This window comes from Hyperolius riggenbachi, chromosome 2 (genome assembly GCF_040937935.1).
Source record: "Hyperolius riggenbachi isolate aHypRig1 chromosome 2, aHypRig1.pri, whole genome shotgun sequence".
Classification (NCBI taxonomy): domain Eukaryota; kingdom Metazoa; phylum Chordata; class Amphibia; order Anura; family Hyperoliidae; genus Hyperolius; species Hyperolius riggenbachi.
Window position 1 is genome coordinate 420,244,844 of NC_090647.1, and position 20,762 is coordinate 420,265,605.

Consider the following 20,762-nt stretch of genomic DNA (forward strand, 5'->3'; position numbering starts at 1 on the left):
TGTTAGAGAAACAGTGTGACTTTCACATGAATGCTCCAAATGCAAGCCATACAGGAGGAGTTTGGGAGAGGCAAATCAGAACTGTAAGAAACGTGCTAAGTTCAGTGTTGAAAAGGAACGCCGGAAGAATAGATGATGCTTCACTTAGGACACTATTCTATGAAGTAATGTCCATTGTTAACAGTCGTCCACTTACAGTCGACAACATCAACGACCCAACAAGTTTGGAACCTTTAACTCCCAATCATCTACTTCACCTCAAGTCTGATTACATACAGCCACCACCTGGCAAATTCACCAAAGTGGATCTATATGCCAGAAAAAGATGGCGAAGAGTTCAATATCTATCAGAACAGTTTTGGAAAAGATGGAACAAAGAGTACTTAGCTCATCTCATGCTAAGAAGTAAATGGCAAACACCCAGAAGAAATGTCCAAGTTGATGACATAGTGTTAGTAAAAGAAGACGACTTACCTAGAAGCCAATGAAAGTTGGCCAAAGTCCTAGAAGTTCAAAAGAACGAAGACGGGCTAGTAAGAAGAGCTTTGTTACAAATAGGAGACTCAAAACTTGACAAAAAAGGAAGACGTCTCACAACTCCACTCAAGTTGGAACGTCCAATACAAAAGTTAGTTGTTCTGCTTGAGAGTAACAAGAGACACTTGAGAGTTGAGAACCTGATAGAAAATTCCACAAATTCATGTTCAAATCCTACTACTGAGAACATAGAATTATAGGTAATTTTGGTGGGAGTGTAGCTGGCCAGCTAAGACCTGTCCTAGGTTGCCATTATAGTTTATATAAATATACACCAAAACCTGCCAGTAACCTCACACACACTGTACACAGACACACACCACACTGACACACATACACACACACCACACTAACACACACACACTGACACACATCACACTGACACACACACACTGTACACTGACACACACATACACCACACTGACACACACATACACCACATTGACACACACACACACTGTACACAGACACACACAGATACATACACCAGACACACACACACACACACACACACTGTACACAGACACACATACACCACACTGACACACACACTGTACACAGACACATACACCACACTGACACACACACACACACACACTGTACACACACACATACATACACACATACACCAGACACACACACACACACTGTACACAGACACACCACACTGACACACATACACACACTGACACACACTGTACACAGACACCACACTGACACACACACACACACACACACACACACACACACACACACACACACACACACACACACACACACACACACACACACATACAGTGGTGTGAAAAACTATTTGCCCCCTTCCTGATTTCTTATTCTTTTGCATGTTTGTCACACTTAAATGTTTCTGCTCATCAAAAACCGTTAACTATTAGTCAAAGATAACATAATTGAACACAAAATGCAGTGTTAAATGATGGTTTTTATTATTAAGTGAGAAAAAAAACCTCAAAACCTACATGGCCCTGTGTGAAAAAGAAATTGCCCCCTGAACCTAATAACTGGTTGGGCCACCCTTAGCAGCAATAACTGCAATCAAGCGTTTGCGATAACTTGCAACGAGTCTTTTACAGCGCTCTGGAGGAATTTTGGCCCACTCATCTTTGCAGAATTGTTGTAATTCAGCTTTATTTGAGGGTTTTCTGACATGAACCGCCTTTTTAAGGTCATGCCACAACATCTCAATAAGATCCAGGTCAGGACTTTGACTAGGCCACTCCAAAGTCTTCTTTTTGTTTTTCTTCAGCCATTCAGAGATGGATTTGCTGGTGTGTTTTGGGTCATTGTCCTGCTGCAGCACCCAAGATCACTTCAGCTTGAGTTGACAAACAGATGGCCGGACATTCTCCTTCAGGATTTTTTGGTAGACAGTAGAATTCATGCTTCCATCTATCACAGCAAGCCTTCCAGGTCCTGAAGCAGCAAAACAACCCCAGACCATCACACTACCACCACCATATTTTTCTGTTGGTATGATGTTCTTTTGCTAAAATGCTGTGTTACTTCTACGCCAGATGTAACGGGACACGCACCTTCCAAAAAGTTCAACTTTTGTCTCGTCGGTCCACAAGGTATTTTCCCAAAAGTCTTGGCAATCATTGAGATGTTTTTTTAGCAAAATTGAGACGAGCCTTAATGTTCTTTTTGCTTAAAAGTGGTTTGCACCTTGGATATCTGCCATGCAGGCTGTTTTTGCCCAGTCTCTTTATTATGGTGGAGTTGTGAACACTGACCTTAATTGAGGCAAGTGAGGCCTGCAGTTCTTTAGATGTTGTCCTGGGGTCTTTTGTGGCCTCTCCGATGAGTTCTCTCTGTGCTCTTGGGGCAATTTTGGTCAGCCGGCCACTCCTGGGAAGGTTCATCCCTGTTCCAAGTTTTTGCCATTTGTGGATAATGGCTCTCACTGTGATTCGCTGGAGTCCCAAAGCTTTAGAAATGGCTTTATAACCTTTACCAGACTGATAGATCTCAATTACAGTACTTTTGTTCTCATTTGTTCCTGAATTTCTTTGGATCTTGGCATGATGTCTAGCTTTTGAGGTGCTTTTGGTCTACTTCTCTGTGTCAGATAGCTCCTATTTAAGTGATTTCTTGATTGAAACAGGTGTGGCAGTAATCAGGCCTGGGGGTGACTACAGAAATTGAACTCAGGTATGATAAACCACAGTTAAGTTATTTTTTAACAAGGGGGGCAATTACTTTTTCACACAGGGCCATGTAGATTTGGAGTTTTTTTTCTTACTAAATAATAAAAACCATCATTTAAAACTGCATTTTGTGTTCAATTATGTTATCTTTGACTAATAGTTAACGGTTTTTGATGAGCAGAAACATTTAAGTGTGACAAACATGCAAAAGAATAAGAAATCAGGAAGGGGGCAAATAGTTTTTCACACCACTGTACATACACCAGACACACACACACTGTACACCACACTGACACACACCACACTGACACACATACACACACACTGTACACAGACACATACACCACACTGACACACACACACACACACACACACACACACACACTGTACACAGACACATACATACACCAGACACACACACACTGTACACAGACACACACACATACACCACACTGACACACACACACTCTACACAGACACACACACGTACATACATACACCAGACACACACACACACACACACACACACACACACTGTACACAGACACACCACACTGACACACATACACACGCACTGTACACAGACACCACACTGACACACACACACACACATACATACACCAGACACACACACACACTGTACACCACACTGACACACACCACACTGTACACAGACACATACATACACCAGACACACACACACACTGTACACAGACACACACACATACACCACACTGACACACACATCTAATCAACTCCCACCCCCCTTACACATAATGAATGCCTGAGGTGAGGGGGAGGCAGTTACACTGAGGGCTCTACAGCGCAGGGAGACTTAGAACACCTACACAGTTATGTGATTGGGAGGGGGACATGCTCACAGACGTCTCTCTGCTGCAGCTTTACAGCCTCTATTACCCCCTCCCCCATACCTTCGTCTTGCAGCAGAGTACGGGCGACAACTAGCCATTCAGTGCACGTGAAGTTTGCCTGCCTGGCTGGCTGGTGAGGTCATGTGGAGGAGCTCACTGCTGCCTGGGGATTCCTGTCTCCTGTCAGATGCTGAGCACTGTGCAGTGCCAGACTTCCAGAAGTTCCCGTGTCCCATGATGGCTTGGATGGCAAGCAAGTGGGGCCACTTCTCCTAGACCCAGGCAACACGCAAGAAGTCGGCACCGCTTCCTGCTGTTGCCTAGCAACAGTAATGCTACAGTCTCTGCAGCGCCTGTCATCTGTCTGATGATAGCGCTGCAGTGCATAGGTACAGGGACGCAGGGGGACTCTGTGGAGGGTGGGCACCGGGACTTATTCACCTGCCAACCCCCCGCCCAGTACACGGGGAGAGTGGGTGGGTGATGGGCAGCACAGCAGCAGCCTGTCATTCTGTTATTTCTGACATCATATGTAAACAGCTTCAGCAGCCAATCATAGATTAGTCTTCCTCCTTATACAGTATGAGACAAAGGGAGGCTGGGTGCTCCAACATTTTATCCTACATTGTCGAGATGACCTACACTAATGATAGAATGATGGTGTAAACCATCGAGTTAACCTACAAATCGATATAACCTACATTAGAATTAATGGGTATTTGTTTGTTCTCCACACTGTAAATGCTAATAAATGATTTAAACATGACAATGTAGCAGATTTAGATGATTATTTATTTTGAAATTACCTACAGGTCAGTTTCGTCTACACTGTAATAATTAAAAATCAGAAATTTTACAAAGTACTTCAGTGAGGTATATATTTTGAGATATGATAAACTTTCAATTTTAATGAGGCAGTTTATTTAATCCTACAGACAACATTCCAGACTGTAGGACAGAATGATGATGTAGGTTAGCTAGATGAACAAAACCATCGAAATAGCCTACACGTCAGAATATCCTACATTAAACAAATTGCACCAAATCATTATAGTTAAAAGTGCTTCATCGCCTTACGTAAAGAGAAGGTAGCCTCCGGTTCCTAATGAGGCTGTACCTGTGCAATTTACCTTCAATTCCAGCCTACCAAATGAAATATCAGTCATATATCCTGACTGTAGGATAAAATGATGATGTAGGCTAGCTAGATGAACTAAACCGTCAAAATAGCCTACATGTCAAATCATCCTACCTTCCAATCTTTGGCTCAATATCATACTTTTTAAAAGTGCTTCTTCGCCTTACGTATAGAGAAGGTAGCCTCTGGATCCTAATGAGGCGTTACCTGTACATATAACCTTCCATGCCAGCCTACCAAAAGTGACAATTGTCATTTAATTGTATAGTAGGAAATATTGATAATGTAGAATAGCTAGACAAATATGTCGGAACCTCCTTCTCCCTATGTAACTGTGCAATATTTGACATTTAAAAAAAGTGCCTCAGTGTGGTACTTACTAATAATCCTAACGTAATCCTAAGGACCCTTTTCCATTGCTGAAGTGATGTGAATGCGACTACCTCGCCGCATCACATCACTTCCACTCCCGTTCGTGTCATGCGAAAGTGTATGGAGGGGACTGCGGCTGTGCGGGAATGTACAGCAGGCTGCAGATTCTCTAATCGCTCTGCACCGCTCCGCATGTAATGCTCGCAATGGAAACTCCTCCCTGGCGGTAAGCCCGTGCTGAGCACGGGCTATGCCGCCGGGAGGCACCGCTCAGGCCCCGCTGGGCCGATTTGCATAATTTTTTTTTTGCTGCACGCAGCTAGCACTTTGCTAGCTGCGTGCAGTGCTCGATCGCCGCCGCTACCCGCCGATCCGCCGCTATACGCGTCGCCGCAGCCGCCCCCCCCCAGACCCAGTGCGCTGCCTGGCCAATCAGTGCCAGGCAGCGCCGTGGGGTGGATCGATGACGTCATCCCGCCCCGTCGCCATGGCGACGGGGGAAGCCCTCCAAGAGATCCCGTTCTTTGAACGGGATCTCTTGATCTCCGATCGCGTTCCTGGCCACAATAGCGCCATCTATGCTGCTATAGCATATATCATATACCATATAGCAGCATAGAGGGTGCTAATGTGTCTGGGAACGCGAAGAATCACTCGCGTCCCCAGCCTGTCAGCTCCTGTCACCGAAACAGGAAGTGGCTGCCGGTGGGGCCAGGAGGATCGGAGGGAGACGGCGAGGGCACCGGACAGCTGCAGGGGGCTATTGGATGCCCAAGGTGAGTAAAACTCATTTTTTTTTGTTTGACTTAAGTGTCCCTTTAAGGTTCACTTTAATGAGTCTTTCCACGTCCTCTTCACCCTCCAATCTAGCTTTATGAAGGGGACAATAGTAATTATTTAGGTCACTGTGATCCGGTGCTGGCGCAGTAGCCACTCCCAGCTCATCCTCCAGCAGAAATAACAGTGCCCAATTGGGTCCGCTTACTGTCCAGGCAGTAATGCACCTGTGTACACAGCCAACAAGCTTGTTGGTTGTTTTCGCTGTTAGGTGCAAGAATGAAGGGGGAGCCTCATTAGGATCCTGAGTCTTCCTCCTCCCGATTTAAGTACCCCACTGGGGCAACTTTTTTTTCCTTCAGGGTACTGTTTGAAGCATTTCCTATTGGTTAAACAAGCTTTGTACTTTAGCTATACTTAGTATAGCTAGAGCAGCAGCGGAGATCAGTCGTGTGTGGTGGCATGTGCGCGGAGATCTTTAATCAAGGTTTCTTGATCATATTGTCATGTGAATTATTTTTTTTTTTTTAAAGAAACCAGACCTGAGAAATAATGAAGATTTGATACTCGCCTGTGGCTTCCTCCAGCAGCATACTCTCGTCTGAGCATACGCTCCTCCCTGGTAACAGGGTCAGTCGCATCAGTCGTGATCTTCTGCGCAGAAGACCACAACTGAGCCTGTTACCAGGGCTGAACAGCAGGGGACTCAGAAGAGCATATGCTGCTGGAGGAAGCCACGGGCGAGTATCAAATCTTCATTATTTGTCAGCTCTGGTACACTTAAAAACGGGTAGACAACCTATGGCTTGGGAGCCAGATGTGGCTCTTTTGATAGCTACATCTGGATCAGAAACAAATCAGTAGGGGTTGATTCACTAAGCTACACTGATCAAGCAGCGCAGCTCAGTGCGGCAGAGCAAGTAACATTTTAAAAGTAGGCACGCTACTGCTGTAGCATGCATTACTTAGTTGCGCTAACCCAAAACGGCCACTCCAATTGTCCCACTCTGGACCCTGTCCCTGTCAGGTCCAGTGGCTTTGTAGGACGAGATCCCCACACTTTGATGACCCAATACGCTGCCTGTCACTTAACAGGCAGCCTATTGGGCCTAAGTGCAGGGATCTCACCCTACAAAGTGAATCAACCCCCAAATCAGCTAGCTAATTGTATAAGCCATTAGTCGGTATTTCTCCTTTCTGGCTCTCGGGGAAATTGCTGAAACCCGAGAAGCTGAAGACATGTCTGACACTTCCGCTGCCCGGCAGATCAACTGTATACACATCACCATAGCAACAGGGAAGTGAGCCCTCTGCTGCGCATGCGCACTGTGACAGTTTGAAACATATTGTATGGCTCTCAGGGAAATACATTTTAAAATATGTGGCGTTTATGGCTCTCAGCCAAAAAGGTCCCTGACCTCTGCTTTAAAAGGTAAGTATTCATAGTTAATTTAGAACATAAAATTTACTTCTCGCATTGTTGTTGGTTCTCGCTTTTTAACCCTTTGTGGAAATTGGTAATGCATATTATGCACTGCTATGCTCATTTCTCCTTGGAGGGGGCTGGTATCTGGTGGTCTCTTAAAGGGGACTCACAGATACCACCAAGAACCCCCCCCCCCCCCCCCCCAGGCATCGGAGCCCTAACCCTTCTGGGGCACTGGAGGTAGGGAAGAGCCCCTTGTCTGTTGGTTGGATTTGTCCGACCCCCCTCCTCCAGAGGCCCTCCCCATACCATGGACTATGTGGGCTGGTAATCACCCCCTGTCATTCACTGCTACCCATCAGATTAGACCCCTATCTGCCCCCAGGGCACTCAATCACCCGCCCACACCCTCAGAATGCACTCAGACCCCAGCCCTGATCACCTCGCCAGTGCATTGCTTGCATCTATTCCCCCATCTAATCACACCTTGAGACACCCATCAATCACCTCCTGTCACCCCCTAGCACACCTACCCATCAGATCAGGCCCTAATTTGCCCCGTGTGGGCTCCTGATCACTCGGCCAAACCCTCAGATCCCCCTCAGACCCCCTTCCGATCACCTCCCCAGTGCATTGATTGCATCTATTTTCCCCTCTAACTACCCCCTGAGACACCCATCAATCACCTCCTGTCACCCCCCCTAGCACTCCTATTCATCAGATCAGGCCCAATACAACCTGTCATGTAAGAGGCCACCCTGCTTATGACCGGTTCCAAAAAATTCACCCCCTCATAGACCACCTGTCATCAAAATTTGCAGATGTTTATACCCCTGAACAGTCATTTTGAGGCATTTGGTTTCCAGACTACTCCTCACGGTTTAGGGTCCCTAAAATGCCAGGGCAGTATAGGAACCCCATAAGTGACCCCATTTTAGAAAGAAGACACCCCAAGGTATTTAATTAGGCATATAATGAGTTCAAAGAAGATTTTATTTTTTATCACAAGTTAGTGGAAAATGACACTTTGTGAAAAAATAAAATAAAAATCAATTTCCGCTAACTTGTGCCAAAAAATAAAATCTTCTATGAACTCACCATACACCTAATGGAATACCTTGGGGTGCCTTTCTAAAATGGGGTCACTTGTGGGGTTCCTATACTGCCCTGGCATTTTAGGCGCCCTAAATAGTGAGGAGTAGTCTAGAAATCAAATGCCTCAAAATGACCTGTAAAATCCTAAAGGTACTCATAGGACTTTGGGCCTCTTAGCGCAGTTAGGGTGCAAAAAAGTGCCACACATGTGGTATCGCCGTACTCAGGAGAAGTAGTATAATGTGTTTTGGGGTGTATTTTTACACATACTCATGCTGGGTGGGAGAAATCTCTCTGTAAATGGACAATTGTGTGTAAAAAAAATAAATCAAAAAAATTGTCATTTACAGAGATATTTCTCCCACCCAGCATGGGTATGTGTAAAAATACACCCCAAAACACATTATACTACTTCTGAGTATGACAATACCACGTGTGGGGTACTTTGCTGCAGCTTAACTGTGCTAAGGGGCACAAAGTCCAATGAGCACCTTTAGGCTTTACAGGGGTGCTTACCATTCAGTAACCCCCAAAATGCCAGGACAGTAAACACACCCCACAAATGACCCCATTTTGGAAAGTAGACACTTCAAGGTATTCAGAGAGGGGTATGGTGAGTCCGTGGCAGATTTCATTTTTTTTTTGTCACAAGTTAGCAGAAAGGAAAACTTTTTTTAAATTTTTGTCAAAGTGTCATTTTCCACTAAGTTGTGACAAAAAAAAAAAAAATCTATTAACTAACCATGCCTCTCAGTGAATACTTTGGGATGTCTTCTTTCCACAATGGGGTCATTTGGGGGGTATTTATACTATCCTGGAATTCTAGCACCTCATGAAACATGACAGGTTCTCAGAAAAGTCAGATATGCTGCAAAATGGGGAAATTCACTTTTTGCACCATAGTTTGTAAACACTATAACTTTTACACAAACAAACAAAAAAACAATAAGTGTCTATTTATTGATCAAAGCCATGTAGCACAATAAATTTAGACAAAAATGTATGTAGAAATTTTACTTTATTTGAAAAATGTCAGCACAGAAAGTTAAAAAGTCATTTTTTTGACAAAATTCCTGTCTTTTTTGATGAACATAATAAAAAATAAAAATCACAGCAGCAATCAAATAGCACCAAAAGAAAGCTGTATTAGGGACAAGAAAAGGAGGTAAAATTCATTTAGTTGTAGGTTGTATGACCGAGCAATAAACCGTTAAAGCTGCAGTGGTCTGAATGTAAACAAAGTGTCTGGTCTTAAAGGGGTTTTAAGGCTACAGTCCTTAACCTCTTGAGGACTGCAAAAAAAAACCCTAGTGACCTGACCAGGCCATTTTTTAGTAAAATAGGCCACTGCAGCTTTAAGGCTAAGGTGTAGGGCCACACAACACAGCATGATTCCCCCCCCCCCCCCCCCCTCCTTTCTCTCCACCAACAGATCTCTCTGTTGGTGGGGTCTAATCGCCCCCAGATTGTTTATTATTATTTTTTTTTTTTGTTTTTGTTTTTTTTTGTTACTGTTTTTTATTACAAAAAGTATGTTTCTTTAAATATATTCCCTCCCTCCCCACAGCCAACCAATTATGGCGATCGGCTGTCATAGGCTTCTGCCTATGAGAGCCGATCGCTCTCCAGTGTCCCAGGGAGACAGCCGTGTCACACGGCTGTCCCCAGCACAGCGCTGCTGCCAATCGCAGCGCTGTACATGTAAATAGACGGCGATCACGCCGTCTAACAGTCTCCCGAGCGGCAATAGCCGCTCGGAGACTGACGGTGGGGCAGAGCTCCGTCCCCCCAAGCAGGAGATGCGCGCGCAGCCTGCACGCGATCTCCTGCATTAGCTGGCGCCCCAGGACTTTACACCAATCTGGGGCTGCAGCCGCGGCCACGCCCATCGGCGTGACGCGGTCGGCAAGAGGTTACGTGGTTAAAAAAAAAAAAATAGATTTCTCACGTCCTCCTTATACCCTGCAAATGTGCACTATGGGGGCTTAATCATTAACCGCTGAAGTATTTTTCAGTCAATTTCCCACACTCTGAACATGAACTTTAAAGTAGATTTTTTATACCAAAAAACTGTCCTTAAAACAAACAAAAAAAATCTTAGTTTCCCATGTCCTCCTTAACTACCTAAAGACCTCTCCACAACCATGGGCGAGGCTGCGGCAGCCCCAGGCCTGCCTAACGCCAATTGGTGTGAAGTCCTGGAGCTGCAGTGTGCAGGAGATGCGCGTGCATCTCCTGCTTAGGGGGCGGAGCTTCACCTGCCTTCAGCGAAGCCGCCATCTAATTACATGTACAGCGCTGCGATCAGTAGCAGCGCTGTACTGGGGACAGCTGTGTGACACAGCTGTCCCCTCCATTGCCTCAGCAGTGATCAGCTGTCATAAGCTGAAGCCTATGACAGCCGATCTCAGGGATTGGCGGGCGGGGATACTGCATTAATGAATAAATAAATAGAAAAAATATTAAACACACAGATAAATATTTATATATAAAAAAATAAACATATTGGGGCAATCAGACCCCACCAACAGAGAGCTCTGTTGGTGGAGAGAAAAGGAGGGGGGGAATCACTAGTGTGCTAAGTTGTGCGGCCCTGCAGCTTGGCCTTAAAGCTGCAGTGGCCTATTAAGCAAAAACTTGCCTGGTCTTTAGGGTGGTTTAGCACTGTAGTCCTCATGTGGTTAAAGAGACTGTAATAAAAAAAAAATTCCTCTGTGTGATACTTACATCGGGAGGAAGAAGCTTCTGGGTCCCAATGAGGCTTGCTCATCCTTTGTAGTTTGGGAAATCCAGCGCTGGCTCCACCGAAAAAGTCCCTCGACAAGCCTGGCAAAGGTGCGCAGGCGTGGGCAATATTTACCTACCGCAATCCTGCACAGGCGCACTAGCAGCTCTTCATTTGGGTTAAGGCAGAAATAGCCGAACCCATTCATTTCCACTCTACTGCACAGGCATGAGTCCTTTGCACCTGCGCAGTAGAGCGGATACGATCGTGTTCGGCTATTTCTGCCTTGGCCCGAATTGAAAGCGGCTAGTGCGCCTGTGCAGGATCATGGTCAGTAAATATTTACCTTGCAGCAGTTCGGGGAGTCGGCGCTGGATTGACGGGACACCGGAGGACAGGGGAAGCCTCGTTAGGATCCAGAGGCTTCCCTCTCCCGAGGCAGGTATCCGCCAGAGGGTTTTTCTTTTCATTACAGATTTTCTTTAAAGCAGACCTCGACTCCTTCCTGTCACCTCTAAAAGATACGCAACAGCATAATAATCTTAAACAAAAAAAAACCTTACTTTGTTACACCTGATGCAAATCTTAAAATAAATCTGCACCGTTTCTACTTTCTGAATCATGGAAGCAGACATATTGTTAACACATCCTATGCTTTCAAATGGCCTCATCTGCCATCTCTGCCGTGGCAGTCATGTGACACAGGAGAGAGATCAAATTACAACTTGTGATCGGACGCAAATGAGGAAAAAAACAGGCTAAACTCTCTAAATACAGAGTGCGTTTCTTTATGCTTTCCTTCTGTCCTGTGCAAGAGTTCAGGTCCACTGTAGCCTCCCTGGTGGTAAGGACGAAGCTGCCCATACACTACAGGCCCATTCCCGTCTAATTTCTGCATGAAATCTTCAGGGAACCGGCTGAGCCCGCCGTGTCCGCACCACCAATGTATGAATGTGCCCCCCAGTGTGTGCATTTATACATTACCTGTCCAGTAGCAGCCTCCGCGCAGTGACCGTCCATCTTGCTGGGTTCTAAGTCATGTACACGATAGCACCGCGCGGAGGCCGACACCGGACAGGTAACCGATTTACATCCAATTCGATAATCGAATTCAAATCGCCAAGTTGTCTGAGGTATGGCCATCTGTAGTCTCCCACCCCCCTCCAACATTCAGGTACAGCCACACAGACACTGATAGTAACAGCAGCAGTCCATAGATCACCTTCCACCCCAACATTCAGGTACAGCTACATGCACACACCAATAGCAACAGCAGTCCATAGATCAGCCCCCCCCCCCCCCCCCCAACATTCAGGTACAGCTACACGCACACCGATAGTAAAAGCAGTCCATAGATCACCTCCCCCCCCAACATTCAGGTACAGCTACACGCACACCGATAGTAAAAGCAGTCCATAGATCACCTCCCCCCCAACATTCAGGTACCGCTACACGCACCGATAGTAACAGCAGTCCATAGATCATCCCCCCAATATTCAGGTACAGCTACACACACACACACACACACACACACACACACACACACACACACACACACAGATAGTAACAGCAGTCCATAGATCACCTCCTCCTCCCCCCCCTCCCCCCCAACACACACAGTGTACGTGCACACACACGCACACACACACACACACACACACACACACACGTCCATAGAACCCCCCCCCCCCCATCATTTAGGTGCACACTTTACTAAGAGGAGCAGCAGATCTCCTACCTATACCCCACCAACATTCAGGTACACCCAGCCACACGTACACTACTGATATAAACAGCAAAAAGCTTCCTAATCCGCAGATCCAGATCTCCTCACGCACCCCCTGCGCGCGACACATTCAGGCACGCTAATCTCCCACACCCAACCAAACAGCTAGCATGGTTACCTCGCTGTTATCACACATCTTTTTATAGGTAGCCATCCTAATCAACCTCTCCGCAAGTCCGCAAAAATGTAGGGAGAAATGACAAGGGAGATGCAGGGCTTTCAATGAGCATGCGCAGAGTAGGCGTGGTTAGTAATGCGCACGCGCAGTAGAAGATGTAGGGAGAATTGACGCGTAGGTCGTTCAGTTGGAGCATGTGCTCTAGTACTCTAGTCTTATGCAGTGAGAGAGGAGCTAGGGAGACCTGTGTTGCTGTCTGCAGAGAGAGGGAGACAAGTAATGCTAGTTAGCTATCAAGCAGTTTGTGGTCTAATTGAAGTTTTTAATGTTTTTTTGTGTGTGTGATTTGGGGATTTTTGTTTTCATTTTGCACAAAGGAGTTGTAATAAATTAGAGCACAGTATACACAGCTAGGCATCTGGTACCCAAATTCTGCTAATACTGTCAGTCATTTGTTCACTGTTTTTCCTTGTGATTTGGGGAATTCAAAGCTAAATAGTTCTGAGTTTTTCTGGCATATCACTGCTTTTGTCTTGGTACATATCATTGTTTACCACAGATGCATTCCTGCATTAAACTGGATCCGAGGTGAACTTTTACACATTGCATAATTGTGTTCCTTTCCTATTGTTTATAGGGCATTCCTCAAGCCAAATACTTTTTTGTTTTTGTTTTAATATTCTAATTCCCTATAAACTAAAAAAGCCACGCCCACAGGTTTTCAGAGAGCCAAAGCAGTAGCAAGGGCTCATGGGAGCTCAGTCTGGGCAGGAGGAGGGGGAGGTGTTACTAGCCATTGATTTCAGAGGCAGAGGGGAGGAGGGAGGAGGAGGGGGGATTAGGCTGATGGCTCAAGATACAGATAAGCCTGCCTCTGTGTAATGTTTACAAACAACATGGCTGCTGTCATTGTATCGCAGGAATAAATAATCATATTCTATTAAAACTGTTTGCAGCTAGATTTGCTGTGTAAACCATCTGAACTTTAGATAAGATATATAGACAAGTTACTTGTTATAGTTCGTTTTTCATCTCGGATCCGCTTTAAATGTATATATTACATTACTGTACATCACCAGACATAAGTCACCCAGCTGTTTTCTGGCCTATGTTATGTATAGTGTGATTAGTGTATTTTACCTCATAGTTTATATCTGATCACTTCTATTTGTCCTGGTACATGCAATTGCTTGCCACAGATACAAACTTATGATAAATAAATATATTTCAATATTATACACGGCCATTTAGCTGTTTTCCTCTTCCTCAATTTAATTTCAAATGAAATAATGAGATGTTGGAACAAGTCTACAAGCACTTGTAGTATTGGGGCATGAGGTGCAACCTATACTGCACTCCATGAAAACTGTGCACTGTGTAACATGAACATTGCTGTTGGTAACACAGTCATATGCCAAAGGACTGCATCAAATATTTGTGTCGCTTATGCTGTGAATACACCTTTCGTTTTTCCAGAAGATAGATAGTTCGATAGATAATTTACAACATGTCCGATCTCACATTCGATCGTTTTACCGCTCGATTTCTCATAAAAGTAAATGGAAAAAGATAAGAAAAACAAGCGGAAGATAGGAGAATTGAGTGGAGAATCGAGTGGCAAAATCGATCGAGCGGAGAATCAAGCGGAAAAGCGCATTGTGTATACCTAACAATACACTTCAAAGAGGCCTATACATTCACAGCAGACAGTAATTGACTTGATAACCTTTTGTCTGACTCCAGGTCATCAGTCACCTCACTGACAGAAAGCAGCCAGCAAAGTCCTAAAGAGGAGAGGAGCTCCACCACCATCACCTTTGGCCAATCAAGGTAAATGATCTATGCTGAGGAAGAAGAGACCCCTATAAAAGTTCAGATTTCTCACGGAAATCCTCCATGCTATTTCTAAAAAGGGATGAAGAAGACCAATGGGAACCAGGGTGGAAGAGGCAACTTATTGTCCGGATACCCAAGAACAACAGTCAAGGCTTAAGGGTAGCCTTGGGAAAGAGTAATTGCTGCTTATTTTGAGCTATAGCTGGGCTCAGTATAGGAGGAAGATGGTAACAGGGACCTTGGCTGCCATCACCATGTCATAACAACCTAGTGATGATATCCAATTATTATAGCAGGCAGAACAGCAGCAAACTAAGTTCAGGAGAAACAGCTACTAAAAAGCTAAGGTAGAGTGACCATTTGCAATCTCCAAGCATCATGCAGTCAGAGTGCAGGTATCAGTAAAGCAATGCCTGTATCACTCATTTAGCCCAGTATGGGGATATTTTAGTTGTAAAAAAAGTCGGGAGGTGTGCTGCAGCAATCAAATCACCAAAACGTGCTATGCCATAAAAGACATAATACATTCAAAAAGAGAGAAAATGGCTGATCAGCACTGTCTGTTGAATAAATATATGACAATACTTATTAGGTCAATACAATGCAAAATTTATAAAACCACTTAAAAATCAAAACAGACCGAAACCTCTATGTTGTTTCCAGTACAGGAAGATGTCGTGAACCTCCGATTTTCGGTTCGCGAACCTTGTTCGCGAACCTCCGCGAAAGGTTCGGTTCGTGAAAAAGTTTGCGAACCGCAATACACTTCAATAGGGAGGCGAACTTTGTAAAAAAGAAAAAATTCTGACACCTAGAAAAATGATGGAAAACATGTTTCAAAGGCTCTAATACCTGGAGGCAGACATGATTGAGTGAAATACACATCACTGCTGGAGGACCCGCCCACCCTCCCACCCTCCCTCCCTCCTCCAAGCTAGGTCCTTATACCATTTGACTCAGTTGTCTGCCTCCTCCCTCCTACCCTTCTACCTATTCCCTCCTCCCTCCTACCGGAGGGAGGAGGGTCTCATCTGCCAGGGAATTCCAGTATTTCAAAAACCAGCTTATATACCATGATAGGGATTTGAACCCAGGCCTCAGTGTGTGGTAGGCAACTAACATATCCATTGTACCACCAACACTACTAGCTGAAAGTAGCTGAAAGTAGCTGAAAGTAGCCTAGCATGTACCATTTATGCTTAATGCAAGAGAAAAATTAGACAAGACAAATAACATTTATATCACACTTTTCTCCTGGCAGACTCAAAGCACCAGAGCTGCAGCCACTAGGGCACACTCTATATAGGCAGTAGCACAGATATGTAGCCAGACATGGCCTTGTATTTTGTGTTCAACAGTTGTCAAGAGAAAAATTAGACAAGATAGCAGTGTTAGGAAGACTTGCCTAAGGTCTCCTACTGAATAGGTGCTGGCTTACTGAACAGACAGAGACGAGATGCGAACTCTGGTCTCCTGTGTCAGAGGCAGAGCCATTCACCATTACACCATGCAGCCACTGCTTACAGACATGTAGCCAGACATGGCCTTGTCTTGTGAAGGTGCTGAGGCCTGTAGATATTGGTGTATTATCAAGTTACCAGTGAGGTCATCCAGGACGGCCGTCTTGTAGTTAGAGACAGGTGTGCTTGGTCATTTGCTGGTCTGAGAAATCACTGTATGTTTGAGGTCTTTTGATGATTATTTTGCTGACAACATTATTTTAATTATTTTAAATATTTTAGTGTGGTAATACTTTGTCATGCCCGTTTCCGCCCGGGGCGCTGTTGGGAGGGGGGCGCTGTAATGGAGGGGGGAAGCACCGTAGCCGCGGGGAGAGCAACCCGACCTCTCCCTCCCTCTCCCGGGCCGCCCTCCGTGCTCCCCCCTCAGATGTATAGTGAGCAGCAGCAGCCAGGGAGGGAGCGCTGTATACAACATACCTCCCTGGCTCCAAGCGCTGCTCTCTCGCCGCCGGTCTTCTTCTCTCTGCATACACGCTTATACACATGCTGCTTCCTGTTTAGCCGGAAGCAGCGTATGTATACGCGTGTAGGCAGATGGGAGAAGACCGGCGACGAGAGAGCAGCGCTTGGAGCCAGGGAGGTATGTTGTATACAGCGCTCCCTCCCTGGCTGCTGCTGCTCACTATGCATCTGAGGGGGGAGCACGGAGGGCGGCCCGGGAGAGGTCGGGTTGCCCTCCCCGCGGCTACGGTGCTTCCCCCCTCCATTATGGTGGACAGCTACCTATCTTTTTTTTTTTTTTTTTTTTTTTTTTTCTTTAAACTCAGCGCACATATAATCTCAGCTATTCGCGTAGCAGCTTATTTGCCACACACTTGAGCAGAGAGGTGCTTTCATCATAGTTTGTAATACAGTATACCTTTTCTAAAATTAATTAATTAATCTTTATTTATACCTTTATAACGCAGTGGAAAAAACACCTCCCCATCCCGTCACTTAAAATGCCATAGCCTTGGCCTCGCTATAATATAATATATCCATCTCCATTCCTCCATCTAACATACTCCTCACTCCTACACATTCCCACACACATCTACTGCATTCATCACATCACAACCGTCTCCACTATTCTACAACATATCCATCTCTCCTCTCTCATCTAACATCCTTCGCACTTGTAATTTCAACTCCCACTCACATCTACCACATTCATCACTCGTTCCCCGTTTTATACATGCCTCCCTCCATCTCTACCAAGGGTATACCTCAGATTACTATGGTCAATTAATTAAACCCTGCCCCTCTATGTGGACTCCTCCAAATTTTCAACAAGATGATTCCACAAATTTTCCCCACAATCATACAATGTGTTCATCTTGTTAACCCATTCAATCAATGTTGGTGGGGTAGAGCCTTTCCAGCCCAAAGCTATCATAGATTTGGCTACAACTGTTCCAATTTCTTTTATAAGACAGCAACCCATGCTGTCATATCTATCAGCAAAACTGAGGATAGCTTCCGATGCTGTTAGCTTAAAACAACCTTTCAACAAGGTACTTGAAAAGTCTATTATTTCCTGCCAAAAAGGTTTAATAACAGGACAAGACCACCACATGTGCGTAGCTGTACCCCCTCCCTGACCACATCTCCAACATTTAGCCCCACTCTGAAAATATTGACAACGTATAGGTGTTAAGTACCATCTAGTGATAGCCTTGAACTGGACAAGCTGTAGCCCAGGATCCTGGACCTTCCAACTGTTTAACCAAATTGTGGGCCATTTTTCTTTAAGCAAAGGATCAAGCTCCCTCTCCCATTTGGTACAGTAGGAAGGGGGTGGAAGAGTGCAACACTCCGTATATCTCACAAAATCATAAAGCTTTGATAGTTTTTTTTCCAGGTCTATATTTAAAAATAGATGTTTTTCAAAGATGTTTAGTTCTTTCCTCACAGGTCCCCCATTAGACTCCATTTTCCGCAAATAACTACAAGCTTGTATTAATCCCCATGTATTCCCCTGTTTTGTTGTCTCCACAAGCCCAGTAATCCCTAAGGTCTTATCCCCCTTTAAGTGTATAATGCGGGTTTCCACACTTAGTTTATTTTTATAAAACCATTTCTTCTGCATAGCAGGGGGGAAATCTGGGTTCTCCCTCAGTGATGTAATTGGTGAGATACCTGTATTTTTCTGCCATTTGGAGATTATCCAATAAAGGGCCTTTAAAGTTGGTTTAGTTAAAGGATGGCTAGATATTTGGAAACATCTATAAATGTTCCCCGGAATCCATGTGAAAACAGTATCAAGGTTACACTCCTCCCCCTCCAACCATGGCCATACTTTTGATGGGTTTTTAGATGTAAAGGCCCCCGAGAGTTCCCTCTTTAAGTCCAGCATCCTGGCCAGCTGTACACTCAAACAATAGCGCCTAATGTCTGGTGCTGCCAATCCCCCTGCCTCTCTATCCCTTGTAAGAAGCTTATAATTAAGCCTGCGTTTGCAGTTACGCCAGATAAAATGTTGAAAGATCTGTTCCCAACCTCTCAGCCATGCACTGGGAAGGGTCACAGGAATACTCCGTATCAAAAATAGCAATTTTGGAAGTATCATCATTTTAATTATGTCTACTCTTCCTAATACATTAAAACATGGTCGATCCCATGTTTGAAGTTTCTTTTTACAATCTTTCATAATTGGGGGAAAATTGGCATTGAAGAGACTTGCAGGGTCGTTAGTAAGCTTGATGCCCAGATATTTTGTCTCTCTATTGTTCCACCTGAAGTCGTTGTACTGTTTAATAACAATTTCCGTTTGACGAGAGCAACCTATGTTCAGTATTGTTGTTTTTTCTCTATTTAATTTAAAGTTAGAGACCTTAGTACATTTTTCAAAAAGGATCTGGCAATTCAACAAGGATTCAGTGGGTTTGGTTAGTACAAGTAATAGGTCATCTGCATATGCCAGAGTTTTAGTTTCTTCTTTCTTAGTTTTGATTCCTTGTATACCCATATCTTGTTGAATTGCCTGTATTAAGGGTTCAATGCTAAGGTTGAACAACCAGGGGGACAATGGGCATCCTTGCCTTACTCCATTCTTTATCTGAAATAAGTTGGATATAAGGCCATTGATTTTTACCCCTGCGCTTTGATTAATGTAAAGTTTTGTGATTCTGTCAATAAATTTTTTGCCCAGACCCAACTTTTCTAATGTTATAAATATAAAATCTCTAGATAAACGGTCAAAGGCCTTTTCCGCGTCTATTGCCACCATTACTGACTCCTCCCCCTTTGTTCTGCATAGGTGAATAAGATCTATTGCAGTATAAATATTATCTTGTATCTGTTTATTTTTCCTAAAACCTGCCTGTTGGTTTCCCAGTAACGTCTCTGCTACTGCACTTAGTCTATTTGACAGGATTTTTGCGTAGATCTTCACATCGCAGTTTATAAGGGATATTGGTCTGAAGTGTGTACATTCTAGACCAGAGTTTCCTTCTTTAGGAATCAAAGTAATTGTCGCTTGGTTAGTTGTATCTGAAAAGACTTTTTCTTCTTTGTTATTAACTAGATTACAGAAAAGAGGAGCCAGCAATGGGGCAAAGTGTTGGTAAAATTCTGCACAAAAGCCGTCTGGGCCCGGGCTTTTCTGTTTTGCAAGTTTAGCCACAGTTTCACAAAACTCCATTTCCGATATTGGTACCTCTATCAATTCCCTTTCTGATGCAGACAGTGAGGGTAGCTCAATATTTCCTAAAAAGCTTTCTCCATTCATAAGATTCGATGCATCTATATTATATAATTTCTCATAAAAGTCGGCAAAGAATTTAGAGATTTCCTCAGGTTCATATAAAATGTTACCTTCTGAGTTTTTAATACCCTGTATAAAGTTGGATTTATTGTTTTTTTTAAGAAGGTCAGCGAGTATTTTACCTGATTTATTTTTCCCTGCAGCATATTGTCTTTTCAATTGTTTATGATCATTAGTACATTTAGCATTGAGGACATTATTCAGTTCTGCTCTGATTTTAGTTACATTTATCATATTTATTGGTGACATAGTAGTTTTGTGTTTGAGTTCTGCCAGTTGAAGTGCATGCAGTAGTTCTGCAATTTTTTTCTCCCTTTCTCTTTTCTTCCTACTTCTGATTTTAATAAGTACACCCCTAGTTACACATTTTAATGTATCCCAAATTGTAATTGGTGAGGAGACTGAGGAGAGGTTAAAATCACTAAATTCTATAATGGATCTCTCTACCTCTAGCTTTACCTCTTCATCTTCTAATAAGGTGGCATCTAATCTCCATTGTGGGACTACAGGTTTCCTATCCAACATCACAGTTAATATTACTGGGGCATGGTCAGAAAAGGTTATTCGTCCAATAGTTACCTCACTAACCAATGTAATAAGTTCTTGTGGTATTAGGAAATAATCTAGTCTGGAGTAAGATTGGT